At 37.8% G+C, this 18,388-nt stretch overlaps 1 protein-coding gene and 1 long non-coding RNA gene across 5 annotated transcripts in view; one reads left to right on the top strand and one right to left on the bottom strand.

The window, feature by feature from the left end:
- The window catches only part of LOC144647262 (RNA N(6)-adenosine-methyltransferase mettl16-like), a 176,192-nt gene extending 162,356 nt beyond the window's left edge, over nt 1-13,836 (top strand). Inside the window, exon 8 of the transcript XR_013569552.1 lies at nt 13,821-13,836. The gene's annotated coding sequence lies outside the window, so the exon portion shown is untranslated. The remainder of the gene's footprint in view (nt 1-13,820) is intronic.
- The window catches only part of LOC144647306 (uncharacterized), a 29,359-nt gene continuing 20,912 nt past the window's right edge, over nt 9,942-18,388 (bottom strand). For 2 of the 4 annotated variants that reach the window (XR_013569562.1, XR_013569563.1), the window contains 2 exons: nt 10,725-10,776; nt 9,942-10,518 (listed from right to left, as the gene is read on the bottom strand). This is a non-coding gene — a long non-coding RNA (uncharacterized LOC144647306). Of the gene's footprint in view, nt 10,777-18,388 lie in introns of all 4 variants that reach the window. The other 2 variants (XR_013569559.1, XR_013569561.1) reach the window with 1 other exon arrangement.

Genomic DNA, 18,388 nt, shown 5'->3' with positions numbered 1-18,388 from the left:
TCATCGACTGACAACAACTTTTCACTTGACTCTGAAGATGACTTCCGCTCAGGTTGTCGAAACGTCAGTCACCAACAACAGTTCTTCTCAGAACTACTCTCACCCGGACGATCATACTTTACGACATAAAGATTTTAAGTTTCAAAATGGCCGTTTTTGGAGGATCTGGAGTGAAACTTATTGGAATTCTTTTGACCTGGAGTGAACATCAGGCTGAAGCGTCTTTCCAAAAGACCCAAACTGTACAAAGGGATTAATGGCAGCTGTTAATGGACCTTATGCATCTGGAATGAAAATAAGGCTTTATCTTCCTGGTGGCATGTCATCACAAAGGCCAAAAACGTTTATTTTTAGTTCCACATCGTCATGTGTGGCACTTTCTTATTCGACTTCATTGGGCGTTGAGAGAACATTAGGCTGAATCCACGTTTCAGTTGTGGCACTTTCCCGAAAGGGCCCATTTAATTTTTAACTGTAACTAATAGGTTTTATAGGGAGCCAATGAAGGTAGTTAAGCCTGTATGTTGCATGGTAGAATCTCGGTGAACCTGTGACTAGTCCGGAAGTTAGCTGCGGCATTCTGTACTCGTTGGAGTTTCATGACGTGCTAGTTCAGAAGACAATATAATAGGCTGTTTGTAAGGAGATTTAGAAATTTATAAAGATTAACTATAAATTGCCGGTCACAAGCCCTTCTACTTATAAGCTCCTCTGGCTTACATACATCTGTCTGCTAGCGAAAAAAAATATTTTGGATATAAAACCCCGTAAAGCATTCTATTCCCCTATCCAACCTTTTCACATGCTTGTTTGCGTCCTCGCTAGCTAAAAAATTGTTCTTCAAATAGAAATGAGAAGGGAATAATTTTTCAAGTAGTGAAAGAAACTATATCCTTCCACAGAAAACTTGTTGCTGCTTATAAGAGGCGTAAAAAACATTATTTAACTATATGACTGAGGAGAGGTGTACTCATGGTAAAACTTGATGGTGGTGTGACGCAGAGTCATGTGCCATTCCATCTCCAGCCATTGCTTTTTGTCTCAGAATTAATTAAGAAAGATGGGTCTTGGAGAAACTTCGTGTTTCGTGTGTGACAGTTGTTGTCGAGACTATACATCATACGTACATCGTTTTAGTTACAGACATAAAATGACTGTTTGGATTATAACATTTAAAAGATCAGTCATATTTGTCTAACGTACCATTATAGATCATTATAAAAACACGCATTTTCCATGTGTTTAGTAGCATACAGTCAACTCTCTGTATAGGAAGTTTAGTTAAAGTAAAATGACTGAAAAACGGCAGGAACGGGACCAAGGACCAACACCAGAGGTGTCTGTTAGGAGAGAGTTCACTGTACACACTTCTCGTAAAATTAAATTTAACTCGAGAGAAGTGAACCAGAAGTGATTAAAAGCGTTATACAATCGATTCTACTGATATATTGTCCTAAAAAGTTCGAGAAATCCTAGTGGACAAGGCCCCGTCCACACTGACCCGGGTAAATTTGAAAACGCATCTTTTTTCTCCGGTTAGGCCAACCGTCCACACTGAACCGAAATCGGAGCTTTTCAAAAACGCTCACCAAAGAAGCGTATCGTTTTCAAATTTACCCGGGTTAATGTGGACGGGGCCTCATGAGAATATATGATGAACAAAGTCGATGACTTGACTTACTTCCAGTTCATTCCACACAAATTTAAAAATACCCTAGACTCGTCCTTTCAAGCATTCTGTTTCCAGTTCGCGATTTTTTGAAGCTGTGATATTAGGCTCAAATTATTTACGAAGAGAAGTTGTCGGCCTCGATGAATTAATTTCTACAAAATCGCCTCCGGCACACAACGTCCATAACTTACGTGAACACGAATTATATTTTTGTCTGTCTTGGTTAAAACACAGAACTCAGTCAATTTTCATTCATCCTGTTTTCTCGGGCTATATTTTTGACAAATAACTGAAAAATAAATGTATACAGAGCGTAAACTTAGCAGCTTTTATAGCTCCAAATAAATGACATAGATGTCCACAATCCACCTTCGCGCTTGGCTGCCCTTAGCCAATCATAAGCCAGAAATGGTGTTTTCCCGCGAACTTTACTACAACCAGAAGTCGTTGCGCGTTTACGTCAGGCTCTCTATTCGGGCAACGTAACTCTTCGAGCTCCGAAGGCGCGAGTCAGCGAGCGAAGCGAGCCCGCGGGCTTGCTTCGCCCACGCACTCGCGCCTTCGGCACTCGCGGGATAGAGCCTTCGGCGCTCGAGGAGTTCAATATTCACGTTGCCTCCGAATAGAGAGCCTGCTCGCAGGCTACTGAAGTCGAAAAGGGATGGCCGCATTAATCACAAAGTTCAAACCAGCCAATTAAAACCCTGGGGTGCTACACGCTTAACCACTGAAACTCCTATTGAAAGTGAGAAGTGGTGAGATTTATTCCACAATCTTACATAAGTTGTTTCTTACATTTTATCCCTTTCCCTTCGAGCAAAAGTCATATGCATGGTAAAAATACCTTCCCTTCCTTTGTAAATATATCGTGAAACGTTTGCAGAATATTTATTTCCATAAAACCAACAAAAAACCGAAATCCCGTGCAGTCTTTGATGGTGCGAACCAATTGGATGCCATCTTTCGGGCGCGAGTTGGCGCCAAGCGCCAGTGACATGTTGTGAAGCGTGCAAGTCACACCTAAAGCTGTGACGCATTTGTCAGCCATTGGCTATTACTTTTCAAATGTTTTATCTATATTCATAACAATTTGTAGAATTTGCTTCACTCTAAACAGCTTACGGCCATGTGAATACTAGGCTGGGCTCTCCGATGACAAGATCTCTGAAGGAGAAAGAAAGTACCCCACTCAAACTTCCTTATAAGAAAGCGAAGGTGAGTAATGACTTCTCTGCAATTTTGCGCTAAAATGTAAGAAGAAACTATTTGTAAAGTGCCGTTAGAGTTTCCACGTGCGTTCGGAGTTTTAGTTCGCCGTTCGTGAGTTGAATGAAGGCGCTCGACAAATTTCCTTTGCCTAAGATAGTAAAACAGAGAGTGAAGTTAAGCTGACGTGTTCCCGAGTAAACAATCTGAGTGTTGTCTTTCCTTACTAAGTATTCAAACGATAACGCGAAAATTTTTCAAGGCATTCACGTGTTGCCCTGAGTGGCCATTTTGACAGTGTAATACTCTGGCGTCACCAACAAAGACAAGGCAAAGGCTAAACAAAAACATTTCGTAAGAATTTTTTGTGTGCCACGATCTACATTCAAATAACCTTTTCTTCAAGAACGCATTTTAGTACAGTTATTCGCATTTTCTCATTTGACACCATGTGCTAACAACCCCAAGTTGCATAAAGTTTCAGATGTTCCTACCAAATATAAAGCTAAATATCTGCTTTCCTGTTCAATTTACAGACTAAACAACAAGAGGATAAGAACAAGAAAGGAATCCACAGCTAAACATCAATGGATCAATTCGCATTGGAGGTAATTTAAATTTAAAAAATGTTTTAAAAATATTTCGACAAAAATGGCGGATAGCATTTAGGGTGCGTCAAAATTGGCCAAGCTAGCTGCTCAAGATAAATGTATAATGCCAAATTACGGATTTACCAAAGATAAAAACATTACATTACACCGACCGTACATTAAATTGTTAAATTCAAATTCACTGAATTTCGGGTGGGTGGGTGTGAAGTGGGACACGTCGTGACCCTTACGTAACGTAGCATTACGTAGTCGCGTAACCGGTCGAAACCGGTTATCAGAGAGCACATGTAGTCGAGCAGACATCCCTGTTGCCGAATCTAGTACGTTCGCTGATCGTTGAATAACGGCCTTTGTGTTTAGTGTGAGCAACGACTCTTCCGTCTACAGGTGTGTGTGTGTGTGTGTGGGGGGGGGGGGAGGGGTGTCAAACAAGAACTGGCACTCGGATATATAATCGACTTTATAGAAACTACATTTGCAATGTGCTGTCCATTTTCTCCGGATATTAAAGAGCTGTAAACGATTTAAAACGTCCAAAAAATGTTCCTTTGCCCAGACTTCACTTAACAGTCGCAAAGATTCCGTTTCCTTGGCATTGAATATTTTAACGAGGACACGCGCGTTAAAATATTTATTATCTACTGGTCGAGATAAGGGGGTCGAAAATTCGTAAAGCTTTTTTTATTTTGAGAGTGTTATGGTTCCAATTTTAAAGTGGCGCTGCAAATTTAAAACCAGATGCACAAGTGGTAGACTTTGACAAATAATAGGAGATTGAATTTGCTTTATTTCGTCCCGCTGGCAGACTATAGTATAGGTGAATCTTTCAAGTGCATATGTAGCTATGTTTTGATTCCTCGGTATTTTTAGTTTAGATCTCAAGGAGGAGAAAGAAAGTACCCCACTCAAACTTCCTTATTAGAAAGCGAAGATGAGTAATGACTTCTCTGCAATTTTGCGCTAAAATGTAAGAAGAAACTATTTGTAAAGTGCCGTTAGAGTTTCCACGTGCGTTCGGAGTTTTAGTTCGCCGTTCGTGAGTTGAATGAAGGCGCTCGACAAATTTCCTTTGCCTAAGATAGTAAAACAGAGAGTGAAGTTAAGCTGAAGTGTGTTCCCGGGTAAACAATCTGAGTGTTGTCTTTCCTTACTAAGTATTCAAACGATAACGCGAATATTTTTCAAGGCATTCACGTGTTGCCCTGAGTGGCCATTTTGACAGTGTAATACTCTGGCGTCACCCACAAAGACAAGGCAAAGGCTAAACAAAAACATTTCGTAAGAATTTTTTGTCTACCACGATCTACATTCAAATAACCTTTTCTTCAAGAACGCATTTTAGTACAGTTATTCGCATTTTCTCATTTGACACCATGTGCTAACAACCCCAAGTTGCATAAAGTTTCAGAGGTTCCTACCAATTATAAAGCTAAATATCTGCTTTCCTGTTCAATTTACAGACTAAACAACAAGAGGATAAGAACAAGAAAGGAATCCACAGCTAAACATCAATGGATCAATTCGCATTGGAGGTAATTTAAATTTAAAAAATGTTTTAAAAATATTTCGACAAAAATGGTGGATAGCATTTAGGGTGCGTCAAAATTGGCCAAGCTAGCTGCTCAAGATAAATGCCCGGGGGGGGGGGGGGTACTCGAAAAAGTTTTGTACGGGGAGGCTCCGCCCGGAGATCCAACCCCTTACCCTTTTATATACCATTTTGATAGAAAAGGTACCCCTTTTGTATACCTTTTATTGCAAAAAGGCACCCCTTTCATATACCTACACGACATCACATTTACCAAAAATCTCGATGATTTGGTAAGTGCAGAATGCAATATGGAACAATTGAAAGTATGATGTTTTATATATGTTCGTGTTTATTTGCTTTACTTTACTTTCGGAAAAACTGTTCACAGGCTACTTGTATTCTTTCCTAGGTGTTCCTTACGTTAATCTTTGCAAACGTAACACGACACTTTTGTTCGTTTGTAACAAAATACTTTTGTTTTCCTTGAAAATGCCGTAACATGAAACTCTTGTTTTTTGTTTGTTTTACGGCGACATCGATGACATTTGTTTAATTTAATTAAGTTACGGTTTAAACTGCACGAAAGACGATTCTCAAAACTAAAGAACAAATCTAATCAAAAAACATCTTTTTCGAAAGGGTTTTTAAAACGCAGTACAGCTAGGATATTTGTTTCCTGGTTATCAGGTGTTCACGCCGAAAATCCCGGTGCAAGTTTTTGCATACCTAATTACGATTTACGAAAGCGCTGTGAACACGTCACACGCTCACTCAAGCATGAAGCCGAGAAGCACGTAGTGTGAAGATTTCTTTCAAGAAATGTCGGAACCGTCACGAAAGCATGTTCAAACACTAAAGCGGCAGAGGTTTTACAAAATAAAACGGAGGTTAGTTCAACTGATGGAGAACAAATCAAAGGAAAGGAAGTGACGGATGTAACATGATATTGTTGTTTTTTTTCTCGCAGATCGCTGTGATGCCTTTTAAGTCTAATTAAATTAACGCCACGGATTCTACAGGAATTCAACCGCATTGAAAAGCACACCACGTTAGGCTTTAATACAAAATTTCTAAACACGTCACTGTTATTTTAATTTTCGATAGCTTGAATTTCAGTTTGTTATTGAAACAGCAAACGAGATACTTTTGTTTTTGTCAAAAACATGTAACATACTTTTGTTTTTGTCGAAAACGGATGTAACATGATGTCTATGGTAACGTGATTTATTTTCTGCAAAGAAGGCGACATTGATTATAACACAGATGTTATCAGGTTATCAATTAATTATGAGATGCTAGATCACCTTTTCTAAGAAAACAGCATTGCCATATCAAGAATTATTTCACATGATCTGCTATGACGCCTTACTGTCTAATTCAATTAATTTGTGGTTTTAACTTGGGGCCACGGAGTCTACACGAATCCTTCTGCAGAAGAAAAACGCAATGTTCGTGATGAAGACTGATCTGCGCATGCGTTTAGCACAAAGTATTTTTTTTCCAGAAAGAATTGTACCACAAGGAGAGCATAGTGCTTTCTGAAACAAATATATACCTTGAGTTCTTCAATTGTAAGTATCGTAATGGACTCCCCGATTTACCAAGGGCACACGGTCAGGTGCTCTCCATCCCCTCCCCCCTTTACAGAAATAATTAATTAATTGATATTAATTAATTAATTGGTGATTAAAAGTTTACACCGCGTTAGCGGTTTAGTGGCTTAGTGGTTTAGTGGTTTAGTGGTTTAGTGGTTTAGGGGTTTAGCAAACGCCAACCCACCAAACCATCACAATAGTGCATTCTGCACTAAAAACGGGAAGTTTTCTTGTCATTTTTATGTAGCGCTTAATAAATTAAGACGATACAGCCAAAAGTTGCGTCTGCTCGAATATTTAATGTAAAGGCCTTTTAAAATATCATTATGGCAGATTTCCCAACCCTTTCCGATACCTAAATTTGTGAAATCCCTACCCTTTTATATACCTGGAGCCTGAAAAAGGTACCCCTTTCGGGCGGAGCCTCCCCGTATAGGCCATTATAGGGAGTACCCCCCCCCCCCGGGGATAAATGTATAATGCCAAATTACGGATTTACCAAAGATAAAAACATTACATTACACCGACCGTACATTACATTGTTAAATTTAAATTCACTGAATTTCGGGTGGGTGTGTGTGTGTGTGTGTGTGGGGGGGGGGGGGGGGGAGGGGTGTCGAGCAAGAACTGGCACTCGGATATATAATCGACTTTATAGAAACTACATTTGCTGTCCACCATTTTCTCCGGATATTAAAGAGCTAAAAACGATTTAAAACGTCCAAAAAATGTTCCTTTGCCCAGACTTCACTTAACAGTCCCAAAGATTCCGTTTCCTTGGCATTGAATATTTTAACGAGGACGCCCGCGTAAAAATTTTTATTATCTACTGGTCGAGATAAAGAGGTCGAAAATTCATAAAGCTTTTTTTATTTTGAGAGTGTTATGGTTCCAATTTTAAAGTGGCGCTGCAAATTTAAAACCAGATGCACAAGTGGTAGACTTTGACAATAATAGGAGATTAAATTTGCTTTATTTGATTATTTCGTCCCGCTGGCAGACTATAGTATAGGTGAATCTTTCAAGTGCATATGTAGCTATGTTTTGATTCCTCGGTATTTTTAGCTTAGATCTCAAAATATTGTCTACGCGACATTTATGGAGCCATCAGCATTTGGGATGCATTTACATCTGGCATTTAGGCGCATAAGGCAGTTTTTGCTTTCATCCAATCAAGAGGGTCTGAATGGGGGTACTTCGATAACACTAAACACTTAAATTTTTAGCTCTGTAACATGAAACAGTTTAAATTTTAGGCATTTTAACACTAACAGTAAAAAATTCACTGTAACAGTAAATTTTATCCAGAAAGAAACAAAAACGGCTCCAAAAATGCCAATAGTTTTCGGCCATTTTCCGACAATTCCCGATCATTTTGGAAGATTTCCGAATACTACCGAAGATTCTCGCATACTGCCGAAGATTTCCAAAGACTACCGAGGATTTCCGAGGAGAACACACAGCACAGCCTCAAAGTTCATGAGTGATTTTATCACCGATTTTCGAAGAGCAGCTAAGAATTTACAATGCTAAAAGACTGAGTTTTTCACGAAAAACCCTCCAAACACTTAACAGTATTTTCTCCGGAAACAGTAAACATTAGAAAATTAGCCAATTTAACAGCAAGCACTAAAAACTATGGGCAAATATCACTAAACACTAAACCCCATTCACACCCTCGATCTAACGCGAATCCAGTGCATATTTTCGACACCATCTAAATCGAATCAGTGTTGTCGAATTGCACCACTTTTTAGCGATTTTCAGCAGTTTGTACAATTCAGTACCACATTTTAAGCACAGTGCACGAGTTTGTGTCCAAAACCGCATTTTGAGCCCGACATCAGCACTTTGCAAATCAGCGGGGGCAGCAAAACACGACATCATTTCCGCACTTTGTGCACCTCTTTTTAGCGATTATCAGGAAAGTTTGTCGATTTTTTGAAGTTTCAAGACGTGCGAATTAGAATTTATTCAGATGTAATATTAGACAAAAATTCTTTCCTAAAATCTGTCCTAGGTTTAATGAATTAGAATTTCGCGGGTTTGAAACTATAGTGATATCATACCAAAATACAATCTACTGCGGCTTGCAAATGTAACAATATATTTTACGATAATTTTACGAAGAAAAGATGAAATTTTCTTTATATTTTGTCGTCAAGTTTAGAATAACTATTCGAAAGTTTTCAACGTCGATTTTTAAACTCAATGATAGTTTTAGCCTTTCGTGAATCTACGAACACAGGATAATTATACGTATACATGGTTAAAAATTCCAAATTTTAGGAGTTTTTAATAGATTTTAGTGATTTTCCTCTCCTTTTCCAGTGTCCCCCAATAAGTGGCAATTTGTTGCAATGGAATGAGATCTGTCACAAAAATAAAGGTTGTTACTTTAATTTGCATAAAACCAACAAACAACAAAAGCGAGCGAAATCCCGTGCAGTATTTAATAACGAGAATTAATCAGGTGCCATCTTTAGCTATCTTTTTGGGTGTGAGTTGGCGCCAAGCTTGAATTTGTTATTCAGGTTGAACATGACAACAAAAAGTCACAGCGAAAGTTTCAAAGCCATTAACAGCGAAACTTTGCGCGTCTTCGTGGACATTTTAACCATTTCTGAAGGCGTAACTCTAATAAAAATTACCTTGAAGCAAAAGGAATTACTTTGACAATAGAAACCATGGTAGGTGCGATATTGCCCAGAAGGGTTAGCTTCAATATGAAAGAATCGAATTCTAAATTCCTGAGAGTTTAACTTTAAACTTAAATCATTTTAGTGTTTTAAATGTGACCGGCGTAACAAACCAGTTCCTTTGTTCTTTTTAACTTCAGATGCCTGCTTTGAAAGGAATTGCCCTAACACAACAACGAAACGAGACATCCGCATACCAAACGACCTGGAGAAATAATCTTGACGAATTTTGAACAGACATTTACGAAGGTACGTTTATCTGTTTTTTTTTTCGTCTTTTTATTTGCCGTCAACTTGATACGTGTTAGCATGGTTTGGCTGCCGACAACATTAATACCGGGCCACTTATTTATGCATTTATCATTATCAAGCCCAAAAATGAGTGGGGTGGGGTCGGACAGATGTGGGGCATTTGACAGCAATTGCCTTCCCCACTCTATGGAATTTGACTAAAACTTGGCCCAGGGAAGGGAAGATTTGTTGTTTTTTTTTTTTGCAAAGGGGAGTAAATGGCCTCTACACGTCAATGCGGCCGCACGTAAGAAAATACTTGATGGCAGGAATGCTCTTTGCTTGTCTGACACACCAATATGCTTTATTTGTTCATAGACAAGAAGGAATCTAGCATCTTGTATCGTAACCTGTTTATTTGTTCCACTAATAGCTAAGGTTAATTTTCCATATAGAAAGGATTTAAAATTAAAGTGGCTAGTCTGACACGCATATTTCCTCTCTGCCAAGAGACTCGTCAAAGACCTTAATTCGTACATTTCCTCAAGGCCAATATGCAAATTTCCAGTGAATACCAAGACCGTGAGGTGCACTTATGTTTTGACCTTTCTCGAAACAACTGTATAGTATGTTGCTGGCGTAATAACCCAGCTCCTTTTCTCTTGTCAATTTCAGATGCAAGCTTCCAAAGAAAGAACAAAAATCATGGCCACTCAAACACTTAAAAAGGTACGTTTATCTGAATATACATGTATAACGTGTTTGTCAGCCCGAGGTTTGGTCGCCGTATCGAATTAACAGCGACTTAACCTTCCTTGCCAAGAAGAACATTTATTTCAAAGAAATGTGCGGAGTGCAAAAATAACTGTTAAAAATTTACGAGTAATACAATGCAACCAAAATTTCTTCACTTTTACAAAAACACATTGAACGAGTCCCGGGAATGAGTCTTTCTGCTTCTGTCAAGAAGTAACTGAAAAAAAGGGGACATTCATTAATTAAAAAACTAAAAGGACTTCTTAGCAATACTTTAGCTTTAAGTAAAAACTGACGCATAATTAATTTTCATTTCAGTTTATCCTATGCTCAATAACCAATCAGTCAAGCTGTCTTGAGTGAGCAGTCAATAAACTTCATGGTCAATTCATCAGATTCATGGTGCGATGTTCTCAGCGTTACCTTGGCAACAAAATCCGCCGTCAAGTTCTTTCCAGCAGTGGTTAGTATGGTTCTATGGGGAAAATTAAATTATGGTGTGACATGAAAATACAAAAATCACTTGAAAGTTCATTATATTCAATGCTCCAAATTAAATCATGGTGACATGAAAATACACAAATCAGTTGAATGTATATAAAATTCAATGCACCAAATTAAAGGATGTGACCCTGAAAATACACAAATAGGTTGAATGTTCAATTATATTCAATCCTCCAAATTAAATGGTGTGACAAAAATACACAAATCAGTTGAATGTTCAATCATATTCAATGCTCCAAAAAAATGGTGTGACATGGAAATACACAATTAACTTAAATTTACAATTATATTCAATACTAAAAAATTAAAGGGGTGACATAAAAATACACAAATCACTTGAAAGCTCGATTATATTCAATGCCCCCAAATTAAATCATGGTGTGACATGACAATAGACAAATCAGTTGAATGTTTATTAAATTCAATGCTCCAAATTAAATTATGTGACATGAAAATACACAACTCAGTTGAATATACATAATTTATATGTAATTATGCTCCAAATTAAATCATGATTTGACATGAAAACACACAAATCACTTGAATGTTCATTGTATTCAACTGAATACTACTGACAAAAAAATATACCATGTGACATGAAAATACACAAATCAGTTGAATGTTCATTATATGTAATTAATGCTCCAAATTAAATCATGATTTGACATGAAACCACACAAATCACGCCTTGAATGTTCATTATATGCAATGCCCCAAATTAAATGATTGACATGAAAAATATACACAAATCACTTGAATGTTCATTGTATTCAATACTACAATATGATATAATGTGACATAAAAATACACAAATCAGTTGGATGTTCATTATATGCAATGCCCCAAATTAAATGGTGACTGCATGAAAATACAAAAATTAGTTGAATGTTCAATTATATTTAATGCTCGAAAAAAATGGTGTGACATGAAAATACACAATTGACTTAAATTTACAATTATATTCAACACTAAAAAATTAAATACAAAAATCACTTAAAAATTTCGATTATATTCAATGCCCGAAATTAAATCATGGTGTTACATGAAAATAGACAAATCAGTCGAATGTTTATAATTTATATTCAATGCCCCAAATTAAATGATTGACATCAGATGAAAAATATACACAAATCACTTGAATGTTCTTTTTATTCAATGTCCCAGATTAAATCTAATTTTGTGACATGAAAATACACAAATCAGTTGAATGTTTATTATATTCAATGCTCCAAATTAAATTATGTGACATGAAAATACCAACTCAGTTGAATGTTCATTATATGTAGTTAATGCTCCAAATTAAATCATGATTTGACATGAAACCACACAAATCACTTGAATGTTCATTATATGCAATGCCCCAAATTAAATGATTGACAAAAGATGAAAAATATACACAAATCACTTGAATGTTCTTTTTATTCAATGTCCCAGATTAAATTTATGTGACATGAAAATACACAAATCACTTGAAAGTTCATTATATTCAATGCTCCAAATTAAATCATGGTGACATGAAAATACACAAATCAGTTGAATGTACATAATATTCAATGCACCAAATTAAAGGATGTGACCTGAAAATACACAAATAGGTTGAATGTTCAATTATATTCAATCCTCCAAATTAAATGGTGTGACAAAAATACACAAATCAGTTGAATGTTCAATCATATTCAATGCTCCAAAAAAATGCTGTGACATGGAAATACACAATTAACTTAAATTTACAATTATATTCAATACTAAAAAATTAAAGGGGTGACATAAAAATACACAAATCACTTGAAAGTTCGATTATATTCAATGCCCCCAAATTAAATCTTGGTGTGACATGACAATAGACAAATCAGTTGAATGTTTATTAAATTCAATGCTCCAAATTAAATTATGTGACATGAAAATACACAACTCAGTTGAATATACATAATTTATATGTAATTATGCTCCAAATTAAATCATGATTTGACATGAAAACACACAAATCACTTGAATGTTCATTGTATTCAACTGAATACTACTGACAAAAAAATATAATGTGACATGAAAATACACAAATCAGTTGAATGTTCATTATATGTAATTAATGCTCCAAATTAAATCATGATTTGACATGAAACCACACAAATCACGTTGAATGTTCATTATATGCAATGCCCCAAATTAAATGATTGACATGAAAAATATACACAAATCACTTAATGTTCATTGTATTCAATACTACAATATGATATAATGTGACATAAAAATACACAAATCAGTTGGATGTTCATTATATGCAATGCCCCAAATTAAATGGTGACTGCATGAAAATACAAAAATTAGTTGAATGTTCAATTATATTTAATGCTCGAAAAAAATGGTGTGACATGAAAATACACAATTGACTTAAATTTACAATTATATTCAACACTAAAAAATTAAAGGGGTGACATAAAATACAAAAATCACTTAAAATTTCGATTATATTCAATGCCCGAAATTAAATCATGGTGTTACATGAAAATAGACAAATCAGTCGAATGTTTATAATTTATATTCAATGCCCCAAATTAAATGATTGACATCAGATGAAAAATATACACAAATCACTTGAATGTTCATTGTATTCAATACTACTGACAATAAAATATAATGTGACATGAAAATACACAAATCAGTTGAATGTTCATTATATGTAATTAATGCTCCAAATTAAATCATGATTTGACATGAAACCACACAAAACAGTTGAATGTTCATTATATATTCAATGCTGCAAATTAAATGATTGACAACAGATGAAAAATATACACAAATCACTTGAATGTTCTTTTTATTCAATGTCCCAGATTAAATTATGTGACATGAAAATACACAAATCAGTTGAATGTTCATTATATTCAATGCTGCAAATTAAATGGTGACATGAAAATACACAAATCACTTGAATGTTCATTATATGCAATGCCCCAAATTAAATGATTGACATGAAAAATATACACAAATCACTTGAATGTTCTTTTTATTCAATACCAGGGGCGGATCCAGGGGGTGGATTGGGTGGCTAGCCACCCCCCTTGATCCACCAGAAAAAATGAAAATGAACATATTAAAATAGAAAAAAGGACAATGTACATCAACCTTTCAGTCGGCGGCCGTCAAGTAGGAAAGGCCATTTTTTCCAAAATAGGGATTTTCGACAGCCTGTTTTACGACTTCTGGCTTAATGTAAAAAACGTGTGTGTATAATTTGAAAAAAAAAGAATTCTAACTTTCGAGAGTTATACCTTGAGATTCTTCTCCATTTACATCTTTTTAGCGGTGTCCTCCTTTCGCTGGCGATTTCACAAACAAGCAAAGTCGCATTGTCCCCAGGCACTTGCCAAGGGCTAAAAATTCACGCTGTGGGTGAGCAAACGCATATCTTTCTTTCCTGTAGTCCTGGCCTGTCAACTAGACTTTTTCTCCATACAACTAAGGTAAGTTGGAAAGAATATTTTGCAAATTATAAGGAAAAACAGTGGTTTAATAACTTAATTGACAGCTGTATAAAGCTGCTCAGAATCGCGGAAATCACGTCTAAGGGCTTCAACTTTTCAAAATTTTCTGAGGGGGCATGCCCCAGACCCCCCTAGGCGGATGGAGCCTTCGGCTCCATTCAATATGGGCCTCACATCCAAACTCATTTAACTTCCCCTTTCAAAACAAACTGCCTAAAAGCCCAACCCCCCCCCCCCCCGAAAAAATATGGGTTTACAGCCACCCCCCTTTGAAAAATCCTGGATCCGCCCCTGAATACCCAGTTTAAATTGTGACATGAAAATACACAAATCACTTGAATGTTCATTATATGCAATGCCCCAAATTAAATGATTGACATGAAAAATATATACAAATCACTTGAATGTTCGTTTTATTAATAAAATATAAATATAATGTGACACGAAAATACACATATCAGTTGAATGTTCATTATATTCAATGCTGCAAATTAAATGATGTGACATGAAAATACAAAAATCACTTGAAAGTGCAGGGCCTCACTGAATAACACCTTTGGTGATGTGAGCTCCCTGGGCAAAGAACATTATTATTATTATTATTCAAATTAAATCATGGTGACATGAAAATAAACAAATCACTTCAATGTTCAGTTATCTGCAATGCTCCAAAATAAATCATGGTGTGACGTGAAAATACACAAATCAGTTGAATGTATATAAAATTCAATGCACCAAATTAAAGGATGTGACCTGAAAAATATATACAAATCACTTGAATGTTCGTTTTATTAATAAAATATAAATATAATGTGACACGAAAATACACAAATCAGTTGAATGTTCATTATATTCAATTCTGCAAATTGAATGGTGACACGAAAATACACAAATCACTTGAATGGTGATTATATGCAATGCCCCAAATTAAATGATTGACAACAGATGAAAAATATACACAAATCACTTGAATGTTCTTTTTATTCAATGTCCCAGATTAAATTATGTGACATGAAAATACACAAATCAGTTGAATGTTCATTATACTCAATGCCACAATAAAATATAATGTTACACGAAAATACACAAATCAGTTGAATGTTCATTATATTCAATGCTGCAAATTAAATGGTGACATGAAAATACACAAATCACCAGTGAATTGTGATTATATGCAATGACCCAAATTAAATGATTGACATGAAAAATATACACAAATCACTTGAATGTTCTTTTTATACAACGCCCCAAATTAAATCATGATTTGACATGATTGAATCCCACTTGTGGAACTTGTGGAACCAAATCTCGCAGACGAAAACGATGCAAAATTAGGAGGCGTCTTCGTGTCCCTCCATTTGTGACCCTATAACAACTCACTGCTTATTTAGAACAACTCTCTGCACGCCTCTCAGAACGAAAAATTGCGTTTCTCGTCCTTAGAATTTGAAGCCAACTCGTCCGATAAATATTCGCCAACTGTCGAACAGCCAAACTCACTCCTATCAGTAAACTTAATTACCTTAATGCGCTATTAGTCAGGCTTCTACCTTCTTTGATGGCTTTCTTCGCTTTTTCGTACTTCACACTGGCCAGGTAATCTCTAGCATCGGAAAGCCAATCAAGAACTTGCCATTGATGCTTGTATTGCTTCTTGTTGCCTCCTTAACTCCTTTAACCAAGGCAGCAACTGAAGAATCACGCTCATCGGATAAATCTCGCTTAAAGTCGGCTAGCCTAGACTCGATAACTGTAGTTAAATGTGACCTCTCACGCAAAAACGTACACTAAGGGCTTTATACCGAACAGGCAAAATACACGGTTACCGAACGGGTAACGCACGGCTCACAAAGCCATGTGGAAGGGATGAAACTGCACGTCTGAACGGCTTGTAATTTTTTCTGAACGCACGGTTATGAACTACTGAACGGCTGTCGAAAAATTTGGAACCCATGGTTATGAACTACTGAACGGCTGTCAAAAAATTTGCTTGATCGCTTCAAGCACTTTAGGACCAACTCCGCCGAGCTCTTCGTTCGACACGCATCACAAAATTAACTGAAACAGTGCTGGTAACACGCCGAGAGAATGAACTCTTGCTAAGCACTTGCTTAAATACTTTTAACACAGAATACCCAAGAGACTACATACAAATCACATGTACGGATTACAAATCACAGAATACAAAATATCCAAACTTCGTAACGCACATATTGAGATATTCTTTGGTTGTCAGTCGTGTGCACTACTATCTCCCTCTCTTTTTTTTTTTAATTTCAGGTCTTGCACTACTAGCTAACTATATTTTACTAATATCTTGCAGGTTGGGGCGCTGCTCTCTTTCTTTTTATATCTTGCAGGTTGGGGCGCTGCTCTTTTTATATCTTGCAGGTTGGGGCGCTGCTCTCTTTATATCTTGCAGGTTGGGGCGCTGCTCTCTTTATATCTTGCAGGTTGGGGCGCTGCTCTCTTTATATCTTGCAGGTTGGGGCGCTGCTCTCTTTATATCTTGCAGGTTGGGGCGCTGCTCTCTTTATATCTTGCAGGTTGGGGCGCTGCTCTCTTTATATCTTGCAGGTTGGGGCGCTGCTCTCTTTATATCTTGCAGGTTGGGGCGCTGCTCTCTTTATATCTTGCAGGTTGGGGCGCTGCTCTTTTTATATCTTGCAGGTTGGGGCGCTGCTCTCTTTATATCTTGCAGGTTGGGGCGCTGCTCTCTTTATATCTTGCAGGTTGGGGCGCTGCTCTCTTTATATCTTGCAGGTTGGGGCGCTGTCCTTATTATATCTTGCAGGTTGGGGCGCTGCTCTCTTTATATCTTGCAGGTTGGGGCGCTGCTCTCTTTATATCTTGCAGGTTGGGGCGCTTCTCTTTTTATATCTTGCAGGTTGGGGCGCTGCTCTCTTTATATCTTGCAGGTTGGGGCGCTGTTCTTTTTATATCTTGCAGGTTGGGGCGCTGCTCTTTTTATATCTTGCAGGTTGGGGCGCTGCTCTCTTTATATCTTGCAGGTTGGGGCGCTGCTCTCTTTATATCTTGCAGGTTGGGGCGCTGCTCTCTTTATATCTTGCAGGTTGGGGCGCTGCTCTTTTTATATCTTGCAGGTTGGGGCGCTGCTCTCTTTATATCTTGCAGGTTGGGGCGCTGCTCTCTTTATATCTTGCAGGTTGGGGCGCTGCTCTCTTTATATCTTGCAGGTTGGGGCGCTGCTCTTTTATATCTTGCAGGTTGGGGCGCTGCTCTCTTTATATCTTGCAGGTTGGGGCGCTGCTCTCTTTTTCTTGCAGGTTGGGGCGCTGCTCTCTTTATTCTTGCGGTTGGGGCGCTGCTCTCTTTATATCTTGCAGGTTGGGGCGCTGTCTTTTCTTGCGGTTGGGGCGCTGCTCTCTTTTTCTTGCGGTTGGGGCGCTGCTCTCTTTTATCTTGCGGTTGGGGCGCTGCTCTCTTTTATCTTGCAGGTTGGGGCGCTGTTCTTTTTATATCTTGCAGGTTGGGGCGCTGCTCTCTTTATATCTTGCAGGTTGGGGCGCTGCTCTCTTTATATCTTGCAGGTTGGGGCGCTGCTCTCTTTATATCTTGCAGGTTGGGGCGCTGCTCTTTTTATATCTTGCAGGTTGGGGCGCTGCTCTCTTTATATCTTGCAGGTTGGGGCGCTGCTCTCTTTATATCTTGCAGGTTGGGGCGCTGCTCTTTTTATATCTTGCAGGTTGGGGCGCTGCTCTCTTTATATCTTGCAGGTTGGGGCGCTGCTCTCTTTATATCTTGCAGGTTGGGGCGCTGCTCTCTTTATATCTTGCAGGTTGGGGCGCTGCTCTTTTTATATCTTGCAGGTTGGGGCGCTGCTCTCTTTATATCTTGCAGGTTGGGGCGCTGCTCTCTTTATATCTTGCAGGTTGGGGCGCTGCTCTCTTTATATCTTGCAGGTTGGGGCGCTGCTCTTTTTATATCTTGCAGGTTGGGGCGCTGCTCTCTTTATATCTTGCAGGTTGGGGCGCTGCTCTCTTTATATCTTGCAGGTTGGGGCGCTGTCTTTTATATCTTGCAGGTTGGGGCGCTGCTCTCTTTATATCTTGCAGGTTGGGGCGCTGCTCTCTTTATATC

Source organism: Oculina patagonica, chromosome 3, assembly GCF_052425735.1.
Source record: "Oculina patagonica isolate OP01 chromosome 3, crgOcupat, whole genome shotgun sequence".
Taxonomy (NCBI): domain Eukaryota; kingdom Metazoa; phylum Cnidaria; class Anthozoa; order Scleractinia; family Oculinidae; genus Oculina; species Oculina patagonica.
This window is presented reverse-complemented; position numbering and strand designations above follow the sequence as displayed.